The 19130-nt window shown below is 30.9% G+C and overlaps 2 non-coding genes across 2 annotated transcripts; both read left to right on the top strand.

The window, feature by feature from the left end:
- The first annotated feature begins 2752 nt into the window (after positions 1-2752).
- Positions 2753-2826, top strand: TRNAV-CAC. The gene has a single exon. It is a non-coding gene; the product is annotated as a tRNA-Val (tRNA).
- Positions 2827-13214: 10388 nt separating this feature from the next.
- Positions 13215-13288, top strand: TRNAI-AAU. The gene has a single exon. It is a non-coding gene; the product is annotated as a tRNA-Ile (tRNA).
- Positions 13289-19130: the final 5842 nt, after the last annotated feature.

The raw sequence follows: 19130 nt of genomic DNA, 5'->3' as shown, positions 1-19130 counted from the left end.
TGCGTAACTGGTAGCCAAACTTTGTAGAGTCGTTGGTTGTCTCCCTATTTCTAATTCGAATGGACTTCGTCTAGTCGATTCGCTCTTTTGTAAGTTATATGAAAACTGCGCCGTTTCCAAAAGCCTGCTCTAGTCTCTTTGGATAGCGCTCACATAGTGTCTCAGAAATAACTCTAACAAGGCATTGACCCTTTCTGTTTTCCCATCAGTTTATGGATGAAAGCTGGTTGAGAATGTTAAATTGGTCCCCATCAATTTGAACAATTCAGACCAAAACTTCCCGGTGAAGCGAGGATCCCTATCGCTCACAATCGTGTTTGGGACTCCCCAATGCTTCATAATGTTCTTTAAAAACAACTTGGATGTATCGACGGCTGTAACATCGGGTGGTGTTGATATAAAAGTGTTATACTTTGAGAAACGATCAACCACCACTATGATTGACCCGTACCCCTCAGACTTTGGTAGGGCTATGATGTAATCCATTGAGATGCTTTCGAATGGATGTCCCGACACAGTAATGGTTGGAACAAACCGTCTAGTTGTTGTTGCTCGATCATGTCTTGTTGGAAAATAAGACATGTCCGCACATAAACTTCCACATCATCACGCATCCTGGGCCAATAATATGAATCCTCCATCAGCGCCATGGTGCGATGCATTCCTAGGTGGCCTGCCCATTTTGAATCATGACTTTCCTTCAAGACATCTCGTCGTAAACTTCCCCACTTGGGTACGAACACTCGATTTCATTTTGTCAAGAGCAACCCGTCGTCGACCCAAAACCTTCGAGTCTTGCCATTTTGAGCAAACTCCATTAGGCTTAGTGCATTGGGATCCTTCTCTAGGCCCTCCTGAATGTGTTCCCTTAGGTCGGTCTCTGATTGACTAATGACAGTCAGCTCTGCCTTGCGGCTTAATGCATCGGCTACACGATTGGTAACTCCCGGTTTGTATTCCAATGTGTAGTCGAACTCAGCTAGAAATTCTTGCCACCTAGCCTGCTTAGGAGTTAGTTTCTTTTGTATTTGGAAGTAGCTAGTGGTTACATTTTCTGTTCGGACCATGAACCTGCTCCCCAGAAAGTAGTGCCTCCATGTACGTAGGCAATGCATGACCGACGTCATCTCTTTCTCATGGACTGTGTATCGCCGTTCTGTGTCGTTTAACTTTCGGCTTTCGTATGCAATAGGGTGTCTATCTTGCATCAACACACCTCCGATGGAAAAGTCAGATGCATCGGTCTACACCTCGTACTCCTTGGTATGGTCCGACAGTGCTAACACCGGTTGTTCGGTGACTTTGTCCTTGAGTCCCTCGAGAGCTTCCACAAAATATTGAGTTTCACAGTGTGCAATAAACCCACAAATTATCCACTTGTTTACTCTAACCAAAATATATTTTTTTTTCATTTTTGGACTAGTATGATTAGGTATATAAGTGTTAATAAGTTATGTTACATAATAATTTTTTATAGCTGTTTTAACGAATAAAATACCGTTTATATATCAAATCTAGTATAGAGCGTCGTGCTCATAATGCATAACAATATAGAGAAATGCATAGATAATCTTTAATATTGAGTTTTATAACGTGCAATAAGCCCACATTAACCACTATTTATTCTCACAAAAGTAATATTTTTTCATTTTTTAACTAGTTTTGATTAGGTATATACGTATTAATAAGTTGCGTTGCATAATAAGCTAGGGTAGTGGTTTTAACAAATAAAATACCGTTTATATATCAAATCTAGTATATTTGAGCATTAATCATTGTTCGATTCGAAAGGAAACTTAGAACTTTCAACACCATTTACTCACAATTTTTTTTTTTTGACTAGTCTGATTCAGTATATAAGTGTTAATAAGTCTCGTTGCATAATAAACTACTATAGTAGTTTTAGTGATTAAATTACCGCTTATATTATCAAATTTAGTATATTTGAGTATTTATGATTGTTAAATTCGAAAAGAACATTAGGACTTTCAGGTTAGAGCGTCGTGCTAATAATGCGAATGTCAAAAAATACAGACATGCATAATTAACCACCGTATAATAGTTTGAGAGAATATAGAAGCTTTAGCAAATTAAATACGGCTTATAAATCAAATCTAGCACACTTGAGCATTTATGATAGGTTCGTAAGGAACCTTGGGACTTTCAGCACCATTTACTCTCACACAATTATTCTTTTTTCATATTTGGACTCGTTTGATTCAGTATATAAGTGTTAAAAAGCCGCCTTACATAATAAACCACTATAGTAGTTTTGGTGAATAAAATACCGCTTATAAATTAAATCTAGCAGACTTGAATATTAATGATAGTTAAGTTTGGTTCGAAACGAACATTGGGACTTTCAGTAATCGCGGTTGACCGATGCGTTTACTCCACAATGTTATCATTATGATGATATGGAAGATCTTTTATGAAAAATTGGTGAAGGTGGTCGGTAAATACATTGATCTTTGAATATATTCAAACTCATTAACACTAAATTTTATGCTATTTTGTTCGTTGATGATTTTTTTTAATTATATTTTTATTTTTACTCACAAATGGTTAATCTCGTTGTATTTTGGGTGTGTTTGTTAACAAGGTGAACACTCATATTTTGTATTACTTTTTTTTTTGTCATTTTTAAACGACTATTATTTATATCATATTTAATTTACATTTTAAAAGGAATGGTTAAGATCTTTTATAGTATTTATTTAAATATATTTCATTATTTTAAATTAACACATTAGTCTGGGTGGTGTAGTTGGTTATCACGTTAGTCTCACACACTAAAGGTCCCCGATTCGAACCCGGGCTTAGACATTATTTTTATGAATTGACGTTCAACTTACATCCTAGCTCGAACGCACACCGATAAAAAAAAAAGTGATCATCTCGTGACCCTAGATTGGTTAGGTTTCTTTTTATCATAATATAAAATATTTACACTAGGTGCAAACATATACTTTACACCTTTAGAAATTCAATACAAATTAAATTAAAAAAAATTAGAACATGGAGGATGTTACCATCACACCCTAAGTTTTGTTACTGGGTCAAAGTTACTTCTGTTTCTCTTCTCAATCTTTCCAAATCCAAAACCATCAAAATTTGATTGATTGACATAACAATAGTCAAGTATAAAATATCTTGACACACCAAAACTACACCAAAACTATCAAGATTTGATTGACATAAAATTATGAAATATTTTAACACACCAAACCACCAAGATTTGATTGACATAACAATTGTCAATTATAAATATCTTGACACACCAAAATCATCAAAATTTGATTGACATAATATCTTCAATTATGAAATATCTTAGACACAACAAACTCATCAAAAAAAATCTAATTGATGATAAACTAAAATATTTTGACTTACCAAAAACCTGATAGAGTGAAATGTTACACCTATCCTAGCATAAAAGATGAAGATTTTTAAAAATATCATGATAGTCTCTCGTGAGACTTGTTAGGTTTGATTTATATCTCAATACTTTCAACCATTTTTAAAATATAATAAGTCATAATATATTGAGTATTATAATGAAGTGTCTATTAGTCAAACTTGAAATAACATTTTTTGAAACAAAATATTTTTCAAACTCTATCCAAAATGAACATTCTATAGACACCTAAATTTATACCACCCAATTTAAATAAATAAAAATAAATTAATAATAATTATACACTATTTTTTAGAAGAAAAAAAAAAAGCAAACAAGACATAAACAATTTGATTTAAGTCAAAAAAGTTAAACTAAAATACTAGCCTAAGCCAATGGCTCAGCACAAACCAATAGCAGGGAAGGCCCACCGCAAAGAAAATTCTCATATAGCCAATTGAGTGTAAAATAAAATAAATAAAGAGGCATGGGTCTCTTTGTAACAAGGAGAGAAGATTGGGGACTTTGCGTGGTTAAAAAGAAGTCTCTTGTTTTCCACATAACTCTAGCCCTTTTTTGTATTCCAAATTTGGTGTTCCAAGCTACACCACTTTTAAAAAAAAATGGTTAAAAGTGAGAATAATAAGTAAGGTGGAACATCAAATCTGAAACAACAAATCTGAGGTGCTTTTTCACTCTCTTGTTGACCTTTATTGACGACGAAGATCTTAAAAGTACTCCTCCACAAAACAACGAAGATCAACGGACGTTGTCTCATCTTCTTCGCATCAACAAAGGAGATATAAGCTTCATCACCTTAGGCCGAAATCAAAGACTCCGAGAGCCGGTCAATCTTCCTATAAAAGGCTTCATATCCAGAAGAAAAAAAATGAATAGAGGAAAAATAGAAGAGAATGGAGGAAGAACAAAGAAGAAGATAAACAAAACATGTTATATATTCTATTTATTTTTTTGAAAAGCATAGTGGTTCGAGGTTGCATCGTCATTGAGATCCGCAGGGTGGCAGAGACTTCGATTGTACTTATACTATAAAATATTAATATATTTAATAAATTAATTAAGTATTATTATGCCCCAAAATGTTTATTTGAATTGAACTCCCATTCTAATGGCCGGCCCTATTAGATGTAACAAAGCTAAGTGGAAACTCAAATGACACTGTTTCATTTCTTCCATATGTTGACATGCCTAAGTAGTATCATGCTATAACATTTGTTTGATCTTAAAAAAAAATCATTATGATAACTCTAGGTTTTTAAAAAGATCAAAGTATAGTTTGTTGTATAGGAGAATAGAGTAAAAATTTCATAAAGAAGGCTAAATGATTGTGAGGGGTTGATTTTAAGACATTTCTTGAGAATCCAAAATACCATAAGTTCAAGGTATGAAAACCTTATGAATCATACATATTAAGATCGATACACAAAACTGATGAACAAAACTAAGAGACTAAAAATAAATGACAAGATCAAGGTATGAAAACCTTATGAATCATACATATTAAGATACACAAAACTGATGAACAAAACTAAGAGACTAAAAATAAATGACAAGAAATTAAATATAAATTTTTGCACATACATATTAATTATGCAATAAATGAATGAGTGTACAATCTTTATGAAATAAAATCTCTTCGGGACTCTCTTGCAAATGAAATTGAGCTCCAAGTTCATACAAGTACATTTCATTTAGAGTCTATTTTGTTGAGGTGTTTTATTAGGGTTATATGAAATTCACATACAGGTATATAAAAGAAAATTTAAAATATATAAACGTATCATATTCTTTTTGGCATTCCCCAATGAATTTCCAACTTTTGAGCAAAAACAAGTAAATGTTTACTGTAGCAATACTGGGGTCAATCAAAAGATTAATATGAAATGAATATATTTTTCATTTCATATTTAAATTATTTGAGTAATCCCAGTCTTTAGCACCCCAAAAATTGGAAAACATTAGGAAAACCTAACAAGAATTTGACACTTTAAAACACAAACTCAAACAAAATTTATGTAACAAAACATAGAGAAACGGTGTCTTACAATACAATATAAATAAGATCAAAATCTGTAAATCTTCGATCGATCTATCAAGATCTAAGATGACCGGAACAAATGGAGAAACAAGAGAGAGAAGATCTGAGTAATAAAATTTGAAGAACAAGGAGGAGGAGTTTACAAGAAAGAAAGTAAGAATGATCTAACTATGAAAGAAAATATGGATATTTAACCATCTTTGTGATTCTAGATCCTTCTTTTTTATTTATTTTTTTATTAAATTCAAATGCCTCTCTTTTATACGTGTCGGAATCCCAGCGAAGGCAGGCAACCATGATGTCCTCTGCTACTTGTATGCTTCATTTGTCCTTCACTTGTTGTTTATTTCTTTTTCTGAACGCATTATTTGTTAGGTTTAGGGTTTAGGGATTGATGGAGTAAATGCCACCCTTGCGGAGGATTCCGGGTGCGTCTCGCGAAAACGGGTGCATCTCGCGAATGCGTCTCGCGAATTCGGGTGCATCTCGCGAATGCGTCTCGCAAATGCGGGTGCGTCTCGCGGGTGTGTCTCGCGAATGCGGGTGCGTCTCGCGGGTGTGTCTCGCAAATGCGGTTACAATATATGGGAGGCACTCTTGACGGTAGTACAATATGGTTTACTATTGTTGCACGCTTATGCTCAAGATAAGCGTTTGCCTTATATATCTCTACATATGTATGGTCATACCTCTACTTTTGGTTTTTGTATGTTTAATTATATTTTTGATGAATATCATTGAGGGTTGAACTTCTCTAATTTCCATTGTTCAGGGAAAGATCTGAGAGGCCAGGAGACTGGGTTCCAGCAGAGGATGTTTCTTGCAAGCAAGAGAATGATACGTTTCAGGATTGCTCTGAAATTCTTGAAGATGGAGCGCTCAACTTCTCATTGCTCATTTTCTTCTTGACTTCTGTTGGATGCATATCTGTTATTAAAGTTTAGGAATTTGTTATGTAAAACCATCTTTTATTGATAATAAAACATTCCATTGTAACAGGGATATTTTAAGATAAGTTATTATGTGAATTGCTTAATAAGTTTGATTCCCAATTAAAGTCTCTCAAATTAAGAGTTTGAAGAGGATATGAAAGGAAATATTTAACTATGTGATTGGTTTACAAAAAAAAGGATGGTAACAAATTCTTTTAATAACAAAAGCTCTAAGGGCTGCTTATTCATTAACAAACCAACAAGGCTCTTCTTGAGCACCAAAATGTTCACAATGAATAAAATGTTCCTTTTAATTGTTTTTGCACCAACTACAAAACAACCAAGCTTGCTCTTCTTCCATGGAGGGAAATTTGCTATTTTCCGAGTCTTCAAGCTGTTGCAGTGTATGCAGTCACAACTGGTGCACCACTCATTTGTTTTTGCACAAATATACTTCTTTTTTATGAATCTGTTCAAACAAACACATCAACAACATTAGCTGATCCTCCTCCAACATGTTTTGTTGATCCTATTTAATATTTAAGTATTTTGTCACAATCAAGACTTAAAGTGATTCCTTTTCCATTTGGTATAAGATATTTTCTTAACCTTATATTGCAAGTTTTGATGCTTCATTTTCTATAGAAACCATTTTTTAGATAATGATCCAAATTAGAGCATAATTTGTTGCTTCATTTAGCATAGAGATAAATTTTTCTAATAATGACAATGTTAAGTTACTTCTTACTTACCTAAAGAAGTCCCTCCACATCAACTCATACATGAGCCAGTTTGTTCCAACAGAAGCGCTGTCATCATTTTCACTTGAAGCAGCCGAGATTGTCCTGTCAACAGAGTTTAAAAGAAGTATTTTAGATTTGTAAGAAGAAGAAGAAGATACTTTGAATGTTTACCTTGACATGTTCTTCTTTAGCTCATCGAACATAGAATGGGGCGAGAGGCATCCCATTGTGAGCCAAGGGGAAATTTTGCAGGAAAAGTTTGCACCATATATACTATCATTTTTCGATCCCTTTGGTGGTTGTGCTCAGCATTCAGCAACAAACTTAGTTAGCTTCTGCAATGCCTCTGTCTCTCCTCCATTTTGAGAACCATTGGCAGCTCTTTTTCCATTCTACTATACACAATAATCAAAAGGTAAGAGTTAAAAAATACACATAAAAATAAAAAGTGTTAATAATTCTACTCATTTCTCGTTCATACCTGCTGGCTCATGGTTGAAATTGGGTTAAGACTAAGATCAACCAATGATGGAACTTCTCCAGGCTCAACATCTCCACGAAAAGGAAAACCCTTTAACTGATCCAGAGCAACAATCGTCTCCCTATTCTTCAATCCTTTCACTTTCTCCTTGAATCCTCCATAGTTGGTTGGCATTTCTTCTAGCTTAAAGGGCAAATCATCCACATGAAACAATGTTCTTTCCAACAATACTTAATCTCCACTCTTTCTTCCTTCATTACAGCCTCAATCTTGTCCTCCGTCTTAATCTCCTTGTTGGAAACCTCTCTGTGAGTATAAATGGTGTGACGCAACCGCAAGAGATTAAGTCAATGAAGAAAGCAACTCTTTCACAAACAAGAGAGAAGTACCTCATTTGATGTTTTTGCAGTTCTCTTTATCTCTGCAACTAGATATCTTTCCTGTCCAAATGGTAAGAAGAAGGTAGATAGAGTTGAGTCAACAATCAGTTAAGCTAACCAGAGATTCATTTTTTAAAAAATCTCTCAACTTACTTCCATTTGTAAGGCTGTAATCTCCTTCTCAATGCCTGAAATAAAAGCAAACTTATTCACCATCTTTGATCATTTATAGGAAAATAAAAAAATTGCATTCAGTGATTACAGGGCAATTACCTCTGGTGGCATTTGCCATTTGACTCTTACTCTCTCTAAGAGCCTCTGCCATCAAACAAACATAAAGTCAAATGAATTCAAATTTCTCTAATAACCAGAGATCATCTCGATTAATCAATTAAAGAAGAGGAAAGAACGAACCTTTGGCAGAGGGTTTTTTGGAAAATATTTGCAACATCTTGTCGAGATCACCGACGATTCAAGCCTGCAAATGCCTGGACGAAAGTAACCTCCCCCTAGACACGAAGAAATCCAATGAAAAACAATCGGATTGTACCTTGAAAGAAAGAGATGGATCTGGGCAAGCAATTCTTCAGCGGCGATTTCAATAGCTTCAGTTTGAATTAGTGTAATCAAAGTGACAAGAATTCTAGTTTCGCATTTGGGTTCCTTCAAAGTTCTCAACGGGCATGACGCAACCGCGTGACGACCATCAAGACCTGCATTCAACGAATCAAGGCGAATCGACGAATCAATGTCGTTCTATAAACGAAATAAACACAAACATTCATCTATAAACGAAATAAACACAAAACATGGTTCTATAAACGAAAATTGTGGAAATTTTATCTTTCACCGCTGGAGCTTCGCAGTTCGCCATTGGAAGTTCTTCGCCGCTCTTCGCCATTGAATATAGTGGAATGGTGTTCTTCAATGTGTTTTTCGTTGATGAAAAGTAGAGAATGTCTTCTCCGTCATTAGGGTTTAGAGCGGAGAAGACGGAGAAGAGAGAGAAAATTAAGCAACAAATAAAAAAATAAGATTTTATAAGGTTCCGGTTGCGAGACGAACTTGGAGTTGCGTCTCGCGAAAGGGTATAATTGTCCAAAAACAATAAAAGGGGTCACCAGCGCATTAAAATTTATGCGCTGACACTTTTTGCATTTAAGGCCCAGGGTCATTTCGTCAAATTTCCCTTTTAAATCGGGTATGGGGTCGGGGTATGGAATAGGGAGAAAAAAAAATACCTTATCAGGTTCAGGAATGGAAAGTATGCAAAACTCAAACCCGATACCCGTTTATATTATTATTAAGAATTAATTTAACCTTTCAAATACTCATCATGACAAACATTATCTTAAATATATCATTTATTTTGTTTTTACCCACACTTCACTCTAACTTTATATTTTAATATTTCAAAAAAATATATTTATCTGTTTATTACTTTTTAATTCCAATCTTAGACCTTTTTTTTTAATAACAAAATATTATTTTTCTCTCATTTTCTTCATCTTCATTCTTTAACCCTTTTTTTTACCCTACAATATACAAGGTAATCAATTTTTTAATTTTTTTTTCAATAATTCAATTTACTAATTTTAAAATTATTTATTATTTAATAAAGTTAGGTTTCTTATTCTTCAACTTATATAATTTTATAAAACTTTAATCGGGTAATGGGGTATCCTTGGGATCATCTTCGAGGTAGGGTAGTAAAATGATAATTGGGTACGGGAATGTGTACTTCACTCCCCGACAGGTGTCGGGTAGAATACTATTCCATATTCCCTATTCCCTATTCCCTAGTCCCTTGTCCCTAGTCCCTAGTCCCTAGTCCCTAGCCCCTAGCCCCTAGTCCCTAGCCCCTAGCCCCTAGCCCCTAGTCCTTAGTCCTTAGTCCCTAGTCCCTAGTCCCTAGTCCCTAGTCCCTAGTCCCTAGTCCCTAGTCCCTAGTCCCTAGTCCCTAGTCCCTAGTCCCTAGTCCCTAGTCCCTAGTCCCTAGTCCCTAGTCCCTAGTCCCTACTTAGAAATTCCAGTTAAGTACAAATGGAAGATTTATATTTGTTAATTATGTTGGTTGTTGGTTTCAAAAAAGAAAGGGAAGCTAGTTTCTTGTTCAGTTGATGTCAATCATCCGATTTCATTCGCGACCGAGATTATTCGCCAGCAACTACAGATCCAGAAACATTGTTCGAACGACCGAATGGCTAGCGCCCCTGCTTGTCCCTGCCTTCCGACGACTACTGTTGTAATAAGTAATTGACCTAGGTTGACCCGTCAACAAAATCGGCCTGGTCTATGACCCGCCTCTAGAGCCTATATTCGAAAAGGCCTTTTGTGCTTATTCATTCGTATTTGGGTTTTTCAAAATAAATATATGTATATGTAAATGTTTTGGTATAAAAAAAGAAAATAAAATAAATGAAAGTAAAAGAATAGAAAATAAAAAAATATAATATATTATATAAAATAACATACGTATATTCTACATGTATAATATTTATAGAATGGTAATAGGAAAATTAATAATTATATCTATAAAAGGCCTATAAAATAATAAAATAAATATAAATCATGATTATATGTCTAAAAAATAATATAATTTGCCCTAACTGATAACTAGTCTATTTAATAGGAGACTTTAGGTCTATTATTCTAGAAAATAAAATAATATATGTTTGTTGATCAAGTTTTGGATCTTATCTTTTTAAGGTGAAACATAACCCATTTTAAAAAAACACGAGTAAGGGCCACGACAACCCGACGAAATGCACCCGTGTTAAAAAAGGAGAATCAAATATTCCGCATTGTTTAAAAGATGTAAATTAAAGTCGTTATCGATTTATTTGTAAATATCGTTGTTTTTTAAGTTGTACCTAACGAAACTAAGTACCGACTTAATTCTTTTGTAATAGAAAATACGTAGGAAGCTTGTTCTCAGGTTTAGTTGAATGTTGATAAAACTTTTAATTTTGTAATAAAGAAGAAGGCTTGACCTCTTTTACATTTAACAAATAATAATAATATTAAAATAAAGATTTTAGGAAACATGTAGAGTATAGTCAATATCATTATTTTAAAGTGATCAATCAAGAGAAACTCAATCTTTTCACTAAAATTCGATTAAGAAACGTTAATTTGAATTCCTTCTCGTGTTTAACGAATTTTGAAAAAGAGTTAATTTCTGAAGAAAATTTTGAAAAAAATAAATTAGGCCGAATTAAATGTCACAAATTGAGAAAGGTTATTTCATATTTTCAAAAACAAAGATGTTTTAAAACTCAAGGCTTTGAAGAAAAAAAATGAAAGAAATACAGAAGAGCAAAATAATTTGGTTGGTTGAGATATTGAAATAACCACATGTTACTCACACAGACTCTAGTTTTATTGCTACGGTAAGAGCATGGGTGTACCAATTCTATTAGATAAACCCAAAGTACTAGAAAATAGTTTTTTTGTTGGTTGAAATATTGAAATCACCATTTATTGATCATTTGGACCCTAATATTGATAACTAAGGCAAAAACATAATTATACTGATTCTACCCGATACACTCTGGTTGCCAAAACGACTCAAAGATGGTAAAATATTAAAATCAACGTTTTATGTTCATCTCAAATAAAAAAAGAACTCAAGTATACCGATTATATCAAATATACAATAAATCAATAAAACTCTACTCAAAATCAAAAGTTGTAAAAACATCTTCTAAAAAAATAGAGATGAAGTAAAATTTTCAAAGAAATGTGGCTCAAAGTAAGGTCTATAATAAAAAAAATATCATAGTCATCAAAGTATTAATACTTTAATCAAACTCCTTTGAGAAATTAAAAATTTAAAAATAATTGTTTATACACGAGATTGAATTAAAAATGATTATTTTTAAGTCAGAAAAAAAGGAAGAAAAATCCACTTTTGAGACGATCCAACAAAAAAGGTGTTCAAGACTAAAGTATAAAAATATTTTGAATCCTAAAAAAAATCTCGACAATTAAATTAAAACTTGTTAGAGTGTAAATATTTTGTTCCAACTCACAAAACAAGAATGCAAAATTATATATATATGAAGTGATACTAAAACCTTGTAGAAGGGCATTTTGTTAGAAAAATGTATCGCTTTTTAAAATAAAACACGATAAAAACGAGGGACAAAAAATTAATAAAAGATGGATTAACCCTAAAATCACAAAACAAATATGTTAATAATAAAAAATTGGTGCAATATTTCGTCTATTATATTTAATAATACAAAATTTTCATTACAGAAATCTTGACTTCAGAAACAGTCAAAGAAAATGAAATTAATGGAATAAACATTAACAAAAGAATCTTGACCTCTAAAAACAATCAAGATTTGATTGAAACATCAATCGTCAATTAACAAATATTTTTACAAACATAAAACTATCAAAATTTGATTAACATAACAATCGTCAAATTAAGAAATACTATAGTAGTTTTAGCGTATAAAGTATCGTTTATAAATCAAATCAAGCATACTTGAGCTTCATGCTAATAACATGAAGGTTGCAAGTTCGAAACTTTCATTGACCATTATTAATATTGGGTTTCTTGATGGGTAATAAACTCACAAATTAACTATTGTTGATTATTCTCAAACAATTTTTTTTTTCATTTTTGAACTAGTTTCGTTCGATATATAGTGTTAATAAGTTGTGTTGCATAATAAACTACTATAGTAGTTTATGTATATAGAGTACCGCTTATAAATTAAATCTATCATACTTGAGCTTGAGCTTGAGCTTCATGTTAATAGCGCGAAGGTCGCAAGTTCAAAACCTGCATTGTCCATTATTAATTTAGGGTTTCATGATGGGTAATAACTCATAAATTAACCGTCATTGATTACTCTCACATATTTTTTTATTTTCATTTTTGGACTAGTTCAATTTGGTATATAAGTGTTAATAATTCGCGTTGCATAATAAACTACTATAATAGTTTTTTTAAATAATGTACTACTTATAAATCAAATCTAGAATACTTGAGTATTTATGAAAGTTAAGTTCTAACAATGTGTATGTCGTAGGTTCAAGACCTGTATAGGCTTTATTAATATAAAGACCTATTAGCTCAGTTGGTTAGAGCGTGGTGTTAATAACGCGAAGGTCGCATATGAGACCTTCATAGGCCATTATTAATATTGTGGCGAGTAATAAACCAACAAATTAACTACCTTTATTTACTCTCACACAAATATAAAGGCCTATTAGCTCAGTTGGTTAGAGCGTCGTGCTAATAACGCGAAGGTCGCAGGTTCGAGACCTGCATAGGCCATTATTTATTTTGGTTAGAGCTTCGTGCTCACTAATGCATCACAAAATATTGTGTTTCACCATGTGCAATAAACCCACAAATTAACCACTTGTTTACTCTCACAAAAATATTATTTTTTCATTTTTGGACTAGTATGATTAGATATATAAGTGTTAATAAGTTGTGTTGCATAATAAATTATTATAGTTGTTTTAACGAATAAAATACCGTTTATATATCAAATCTAGTATAGAGCGTCTTGCTCATAATGCATAACAAGATAAAGAAATGCATAGATAATCTTTAATATTGAGTTTTGTTATGTGCAATAAACCCACAAATTAACCATTATTTACTCTCACAAAAGTAATATTTTTTATTTTTGAACCCACAAATTAACCACTATTTACTGTCACAAAAGTTATATTTTTCATTTTTGAACTAGTTTGATTAGGTATATTAGTGTTAACAAGTTGCGTTGCATAATAAGCTATTGAAGTAGTTTTAGCAAATAAAATACTGTTTATATATCAAATCTAGTATATTTGAGCATTAATCATTGTTCGATTCAAAAGGAAACTTAGAACTTTCAACACTGTTTACTCACAAATTTTTTTTTGGACTAGTCTAATTCGGTATATAAGTGTTAATAAGTCTCGTTGCATAATAAACTACTATAGTAGTTTTAGCGAATAAATTACTGCTTATATATCAAATCTAGTATACTTGAGTATTTATGATTGTTCAATTCGAAAAGAACATTAGGATTTTCAGCACCGTTTACTCTTATACAAATATAAATGTCTATTAGCTCAGTTGGTTAAAGTGTCGTGCTAATAATGCGAATGTCAAAAGATACATGCATGCATATTTAACCACCGTATAATAGTTTTAGAGAATATAGAAGTTTTAGAAAATAAAGTACGGCTTATAAATCAAATCTAGCACACTTGAGCATTTATGATTGGTTCATAAAGAACCTTGGGAATTTCAGCACCATTTACTCTCACACAATTATTCTATTTTCATATTTGGACTAGTTTATTAAGTATATAAGTGTTAAAAAGCCGCCTTAAATTTAGCAGAATCTATATATATATATATAATGATGCTTAATTTTTAAAGTGTTCGGATTGCCGGGTCGATAGCTGTGGTTAATTTGAATATTTATGTGAGAGTAAATGGATACTTGGGTCAGATTGTGGGTTGACCCGCCCATAAACTTAAAACGGTTAAAAATAAATTTAAAAATGTTATTTGTAAGTTTCGAACTTGCAACCTAACAAAACAAATACAACCCTTTAACCAACTAGGCTAACAACACTTTATATTTAAGATTCAACACCAAATTTGATGAACGCGAGACATTTTAACAATAAAAGTTCAAATTTTTAACTAACTAATCTATATATATATATAATGATGCTTAATTTTTAAAGTGTCCGGATTGCCGGGTCGAGAGCTGTGGTTAATTTGGATATTTATGTGAGAGTAAATAGATACTTGGGTCTGATTGTCGGTTGACCCGCCCATAAACTTAAAACGGTTAAAAATAAATTAAAAAATGTTATTCGTAGGTTTCGAACTTGCAACCTAACAAAACAAATACAACCCTTTAACCAACTAGGCTAACAACACTTTATATTTAAAATTCAACACCAAATTTGATGAACGCGAGACATTTTAACTATAAAAGTTCAAAATTTTAACTAACTAATATATATATATAATGATGCTTAATTTTTAAAGTGTCCGGATTGCGGGGTCGAGAGCTGTGGTTAATTTGAATATTTATGTGAGAGTAAATGGATACTTGAGTCGGATTGTGGGTTGACCCGCCCATAAACTTAAAAGGTTAAAAATAAATTTAAAAATGTTATTGGTAGGTTTCGAAATTGCAACATAACAAAATAAGTACAACCCTTTAATCAATTAAGATAACAACACTTTATATTTAAGATTCAACACAAAATTTGATGAACGCGAGACATTTTAACAATAAAAGTTTAAATTTTTAACTAATAATCTATATATATATATAATGATGCTTAATTTTTAAAGTGTCCGGATTGTCGGGTCGAGAGCTGTGGTTAATTTAGATATTTATGTGAGAGTAAATGGATACTTGGGTCGGATTGTGGGTTAACCCGCCCATAAATTTAAAACGGTTAAAAATAAATTTAAAAATGTTATTTGTAGGTTTCGAACTTGCAACCTAACAAAACAAGTACAACCCTTTAACCAACTAGGCTAACAACACTTTTTATTTAAAATTCAACACCAAATTTGATGAACGCGAGACATTTTAACAATAAAAGTTCAAATTTTTAACTAACTAATCTCTCTCTCTATATATATATATTTAATGATGCTTAATTTTTAAAGTGTCTGGATTGCCGGGTCGAAAGCTGTGGTTAATTTGGATATTTATGTGAGAGTAAATTGATATTTGGGTCGGATTGTGGGTTGACCCACTCATAAACTTAAAGCGGTTAAAAATAAATTTAAAAATATTATTTGTAGGTTTCGAACTTGCAACATAACAAAACAAGTATAATCCTTTAACCAACTAGGCTAACAACACTCTATATTTAAGATTTAACACCAAATTTGATGAACGCGAAACATTTTAACAATAAAAGTTCAAATTTTTAACTAACTAATCTATATATATATAATGATGCTTAATTTTTAAAGTGTCCGGATTGTCGGGTCGAGCTGTGGTTAATTTGGATATTTATGTGAGAGTAAATGTATACTTGGGGTCAGATTGTGGGTTGACCCGCCCATAAACTTAAAACGGTTGAAAATATATTTCAAAATGTTATTTGTAGGTTTCAAACTTGCAACCTAATAAAACAAGTACAACATTTAACCAAATGTGATTGAGATGTGGTTTGTCGAGGGATAATAGACCGGTATCATTTGAAAGTGGTTAAAGAAATATGAATCAAATATTTAATTGACCAAAGTGTGAGGTTACGATTCTAATTATTAAAAAATATGAATCAAATATTTGATTGACAAAGTAAAAGTGTAAAGTCACGAAATGAGAGATTATTCGGAAAAAATATGTGATGAAACATGTGAAAAAATAAGTTGTTTTATCGAAGTGAATAAAAATGTGGAATGAGAGCGTTATAATTTTTATTTTAATAATTTTAAACATTGAATAAATATTATTATAATTTTTTTAATTTATTTTATTTTTATCCTTATCCGTCGTGTGTATCGTACATAAATTTTCCTAGGTATTTTTAGAGTAATGATAGAAGGAGCGAAAGTTTTGCAGGTGTAATGACTAAGCATAATTTCAAATGTTTATTTATCTCTTATATTCATTAATAGTTTTTCTCTCATCTCTTCATTAATAATTTATTTTTTCTCTTCAATCTATATTAATAATTTATTTTAAATATTAATAGGGACAATAATAAATCAAATAAAAAATAACAAAATATATATTATATTTGATAAATATATATTTAAGAGAATAAAAAAATAAATATAAACAATTTAATTTTTTAAATTAATTATTTTTCCATTCTCTCTTTAATTTTCTTTTTCATATTTTAGTTTTTTATAAAATGTATTATAAATAAATTAATGTTATATATTATCTCCTTAAATATTAATAGTTAATTGTTAGAGTTATATTTATTTTTGAATATTCATATGTATGATTTGAGTCTTGACAAATTCTTATTTTCCTTATTTTAACTCAATTTTAAAACAAATAAAATAAATAAATTATTAAAGCAAATATATATATATATATATATATATATATATATATATATATAAAAGAATTTCAAAAGTTGATAAACATTTATTTATATCGGTCCTATTCATTAATTTCTCTTCTCTTTATTAATAATTTATTTTGTTATCTCTTCAATCTTCATTAATAATTTATTTATATTAGTAATTTGTAAATATATGTTTATATATTTTATTATTTAACTTATTTATTTAAAAACAAAGTAAAATAATAATAGTGACAATAATAAATTAATATTAATGATAGTTAAGTTTGATTCGAAACGAATATTAAGACTTTTAATAATCGCGGTCGACCGCTGCGTTTACTCCACAATGTTATCACATTATGATGATATGAGAGATCTTTTTTGGAAAATCGGTGGACGTGGTCGGTAAATACATTGATCTTTGAATATTTCTGAGCTCATTAACGCTAAATTTTATGTAATTTTGTTCGTTGGTGAACCTTTTTTTATGTTTTCATTATTGCTCCCAAATGGTTAATCTTGGTTGTATTTTGGGTGTGTTTGTTAACAAGGAACACTTATATTTTGTATTACTTTTTTTTTGTCATTTTTAAACGAATATTATTTATATCATATTTAATTAACATTTTAAAAGAATAGTTAAGACTTTGATAGTATTTACTTAAATATATTTCATTATTCTAAACAAACATATTAGTCTGGGTGGTGTAGTTGGTTATCACGTTAGTCTCATACACTAAAGGTCGCTTAGACATTTATTTTTATGAACTGACATTTAACCGTGAAACAGCGAATGATGATTTTGAAAAACTCACACCAATTGTTGAGATGATTTTTTCGGTAGAAAAAACATAAAAAAGAAATATCCAATTTTTTTTTAACAATTACTCCAAAACAAACTAAAATTGAAGAATTGGAGGGTGTTTGATCCTCTCGTGACCCTAGATTGATTAGGTTTCTTTTTATCATAATATAAAATATTTACACTAGGTGCAAACATATACTTTACACCTTTAGGAATTAAATATAAATTAAATTAAAAAAATTAGAACTTTGAGGATGTTACAGTCACACACTATGTTTTGTTAGTTGGTCAAAGTTACTTTTGTTTCTCCTTCTCAATCTTGACAAATCCAAAACCATCAAGATTTGAATGACATAACAATTGTCAATTATAAATATCTTGACACACCAAAATCATCAAAATTTGATTGACATAATAATCTTCAATTATGAAATATCTTGATACAACAAAATCATCAAAATCTTGACATAACAATCGTCAAATATAAAATATCTTGACTTATCAAAACTATCAATATTTGATTGACATAACAATCATCAATTAAAAAATATTTTGACTCACTAAAAACCCGATAGAGTGAAATGTTACACCTATCCTAGCATAAAAGATGAAGATCTTTAAAAATATCATGATACACAAGTCTCTCGTGAGACTTGTTAGGTTTGATCTATATCTCTATCCTTTCAACCATTTTTAAAAAATATAATAAGTCCAAATATATTGAGTATTGTAATGAAGTGTTTATTAGTCAAACTTGGAATTACATTTTTTTGAAACAAAATATTTTTCAAACTCTATCCAAAATGAACATTCTATAGACACCTAAATTTATACTACCCAATTTAAATAAATAAAAATAAATTAATAATAATTATATACTATTTTTTAGAAAAAAACAAAGGCAAACAAGACATAAACAATTTCATTTAAGTCAAAAAAGTTAAACTAAACAACTAGCCTAAGCCATTGGCTCAGCTCCAACCAAAAATTGGAGCCCAATTACACGAGCTAAACTTAGATCCGTGTGGCACTAAGCTAGATCGAAGAGATTCTAACTTAATAAACCTTTTAGAAATAAGAACTGAAATGTAAGAACACTTAGAGAGAGAAATAAAACTTGAGAATAAGATTTGTATTAAAATAAATACTTGATAATTACAATGTAATATCTCTAAGGTATTTGTAGGGCTTACAACATATTAAATTAGGAATTGTCTCCCAATTATAATTTAATTACACTAATTTAGGATATTTCTTCATTAATTAGAATATCACTACTTAAATTAGAATATATCATGTAATCTCTTCC

The sequence above is a fragment of the Impatiens glandulifera genome, chromosome 5 (assembly GCF_907164915.1).
Source record: "Impatiens glandulifera chromosome 5, dImpGla2.1, whole genome shotgun sequence".
In the NCBI taxonomy this organism is placed as follows: domain Eukaryota; kingdom Viridiplantae; phylum Streptophyta; class Magnoliopsida; order Ericales; family Balsaminaceae; genus Impatiens; species Impatiens glandulifera.
The sequence above is the reverse complement of the archived record's forward strand: the minus strand, read 5'-3'. Positions and strand labels throughout refer to the sequence as shown.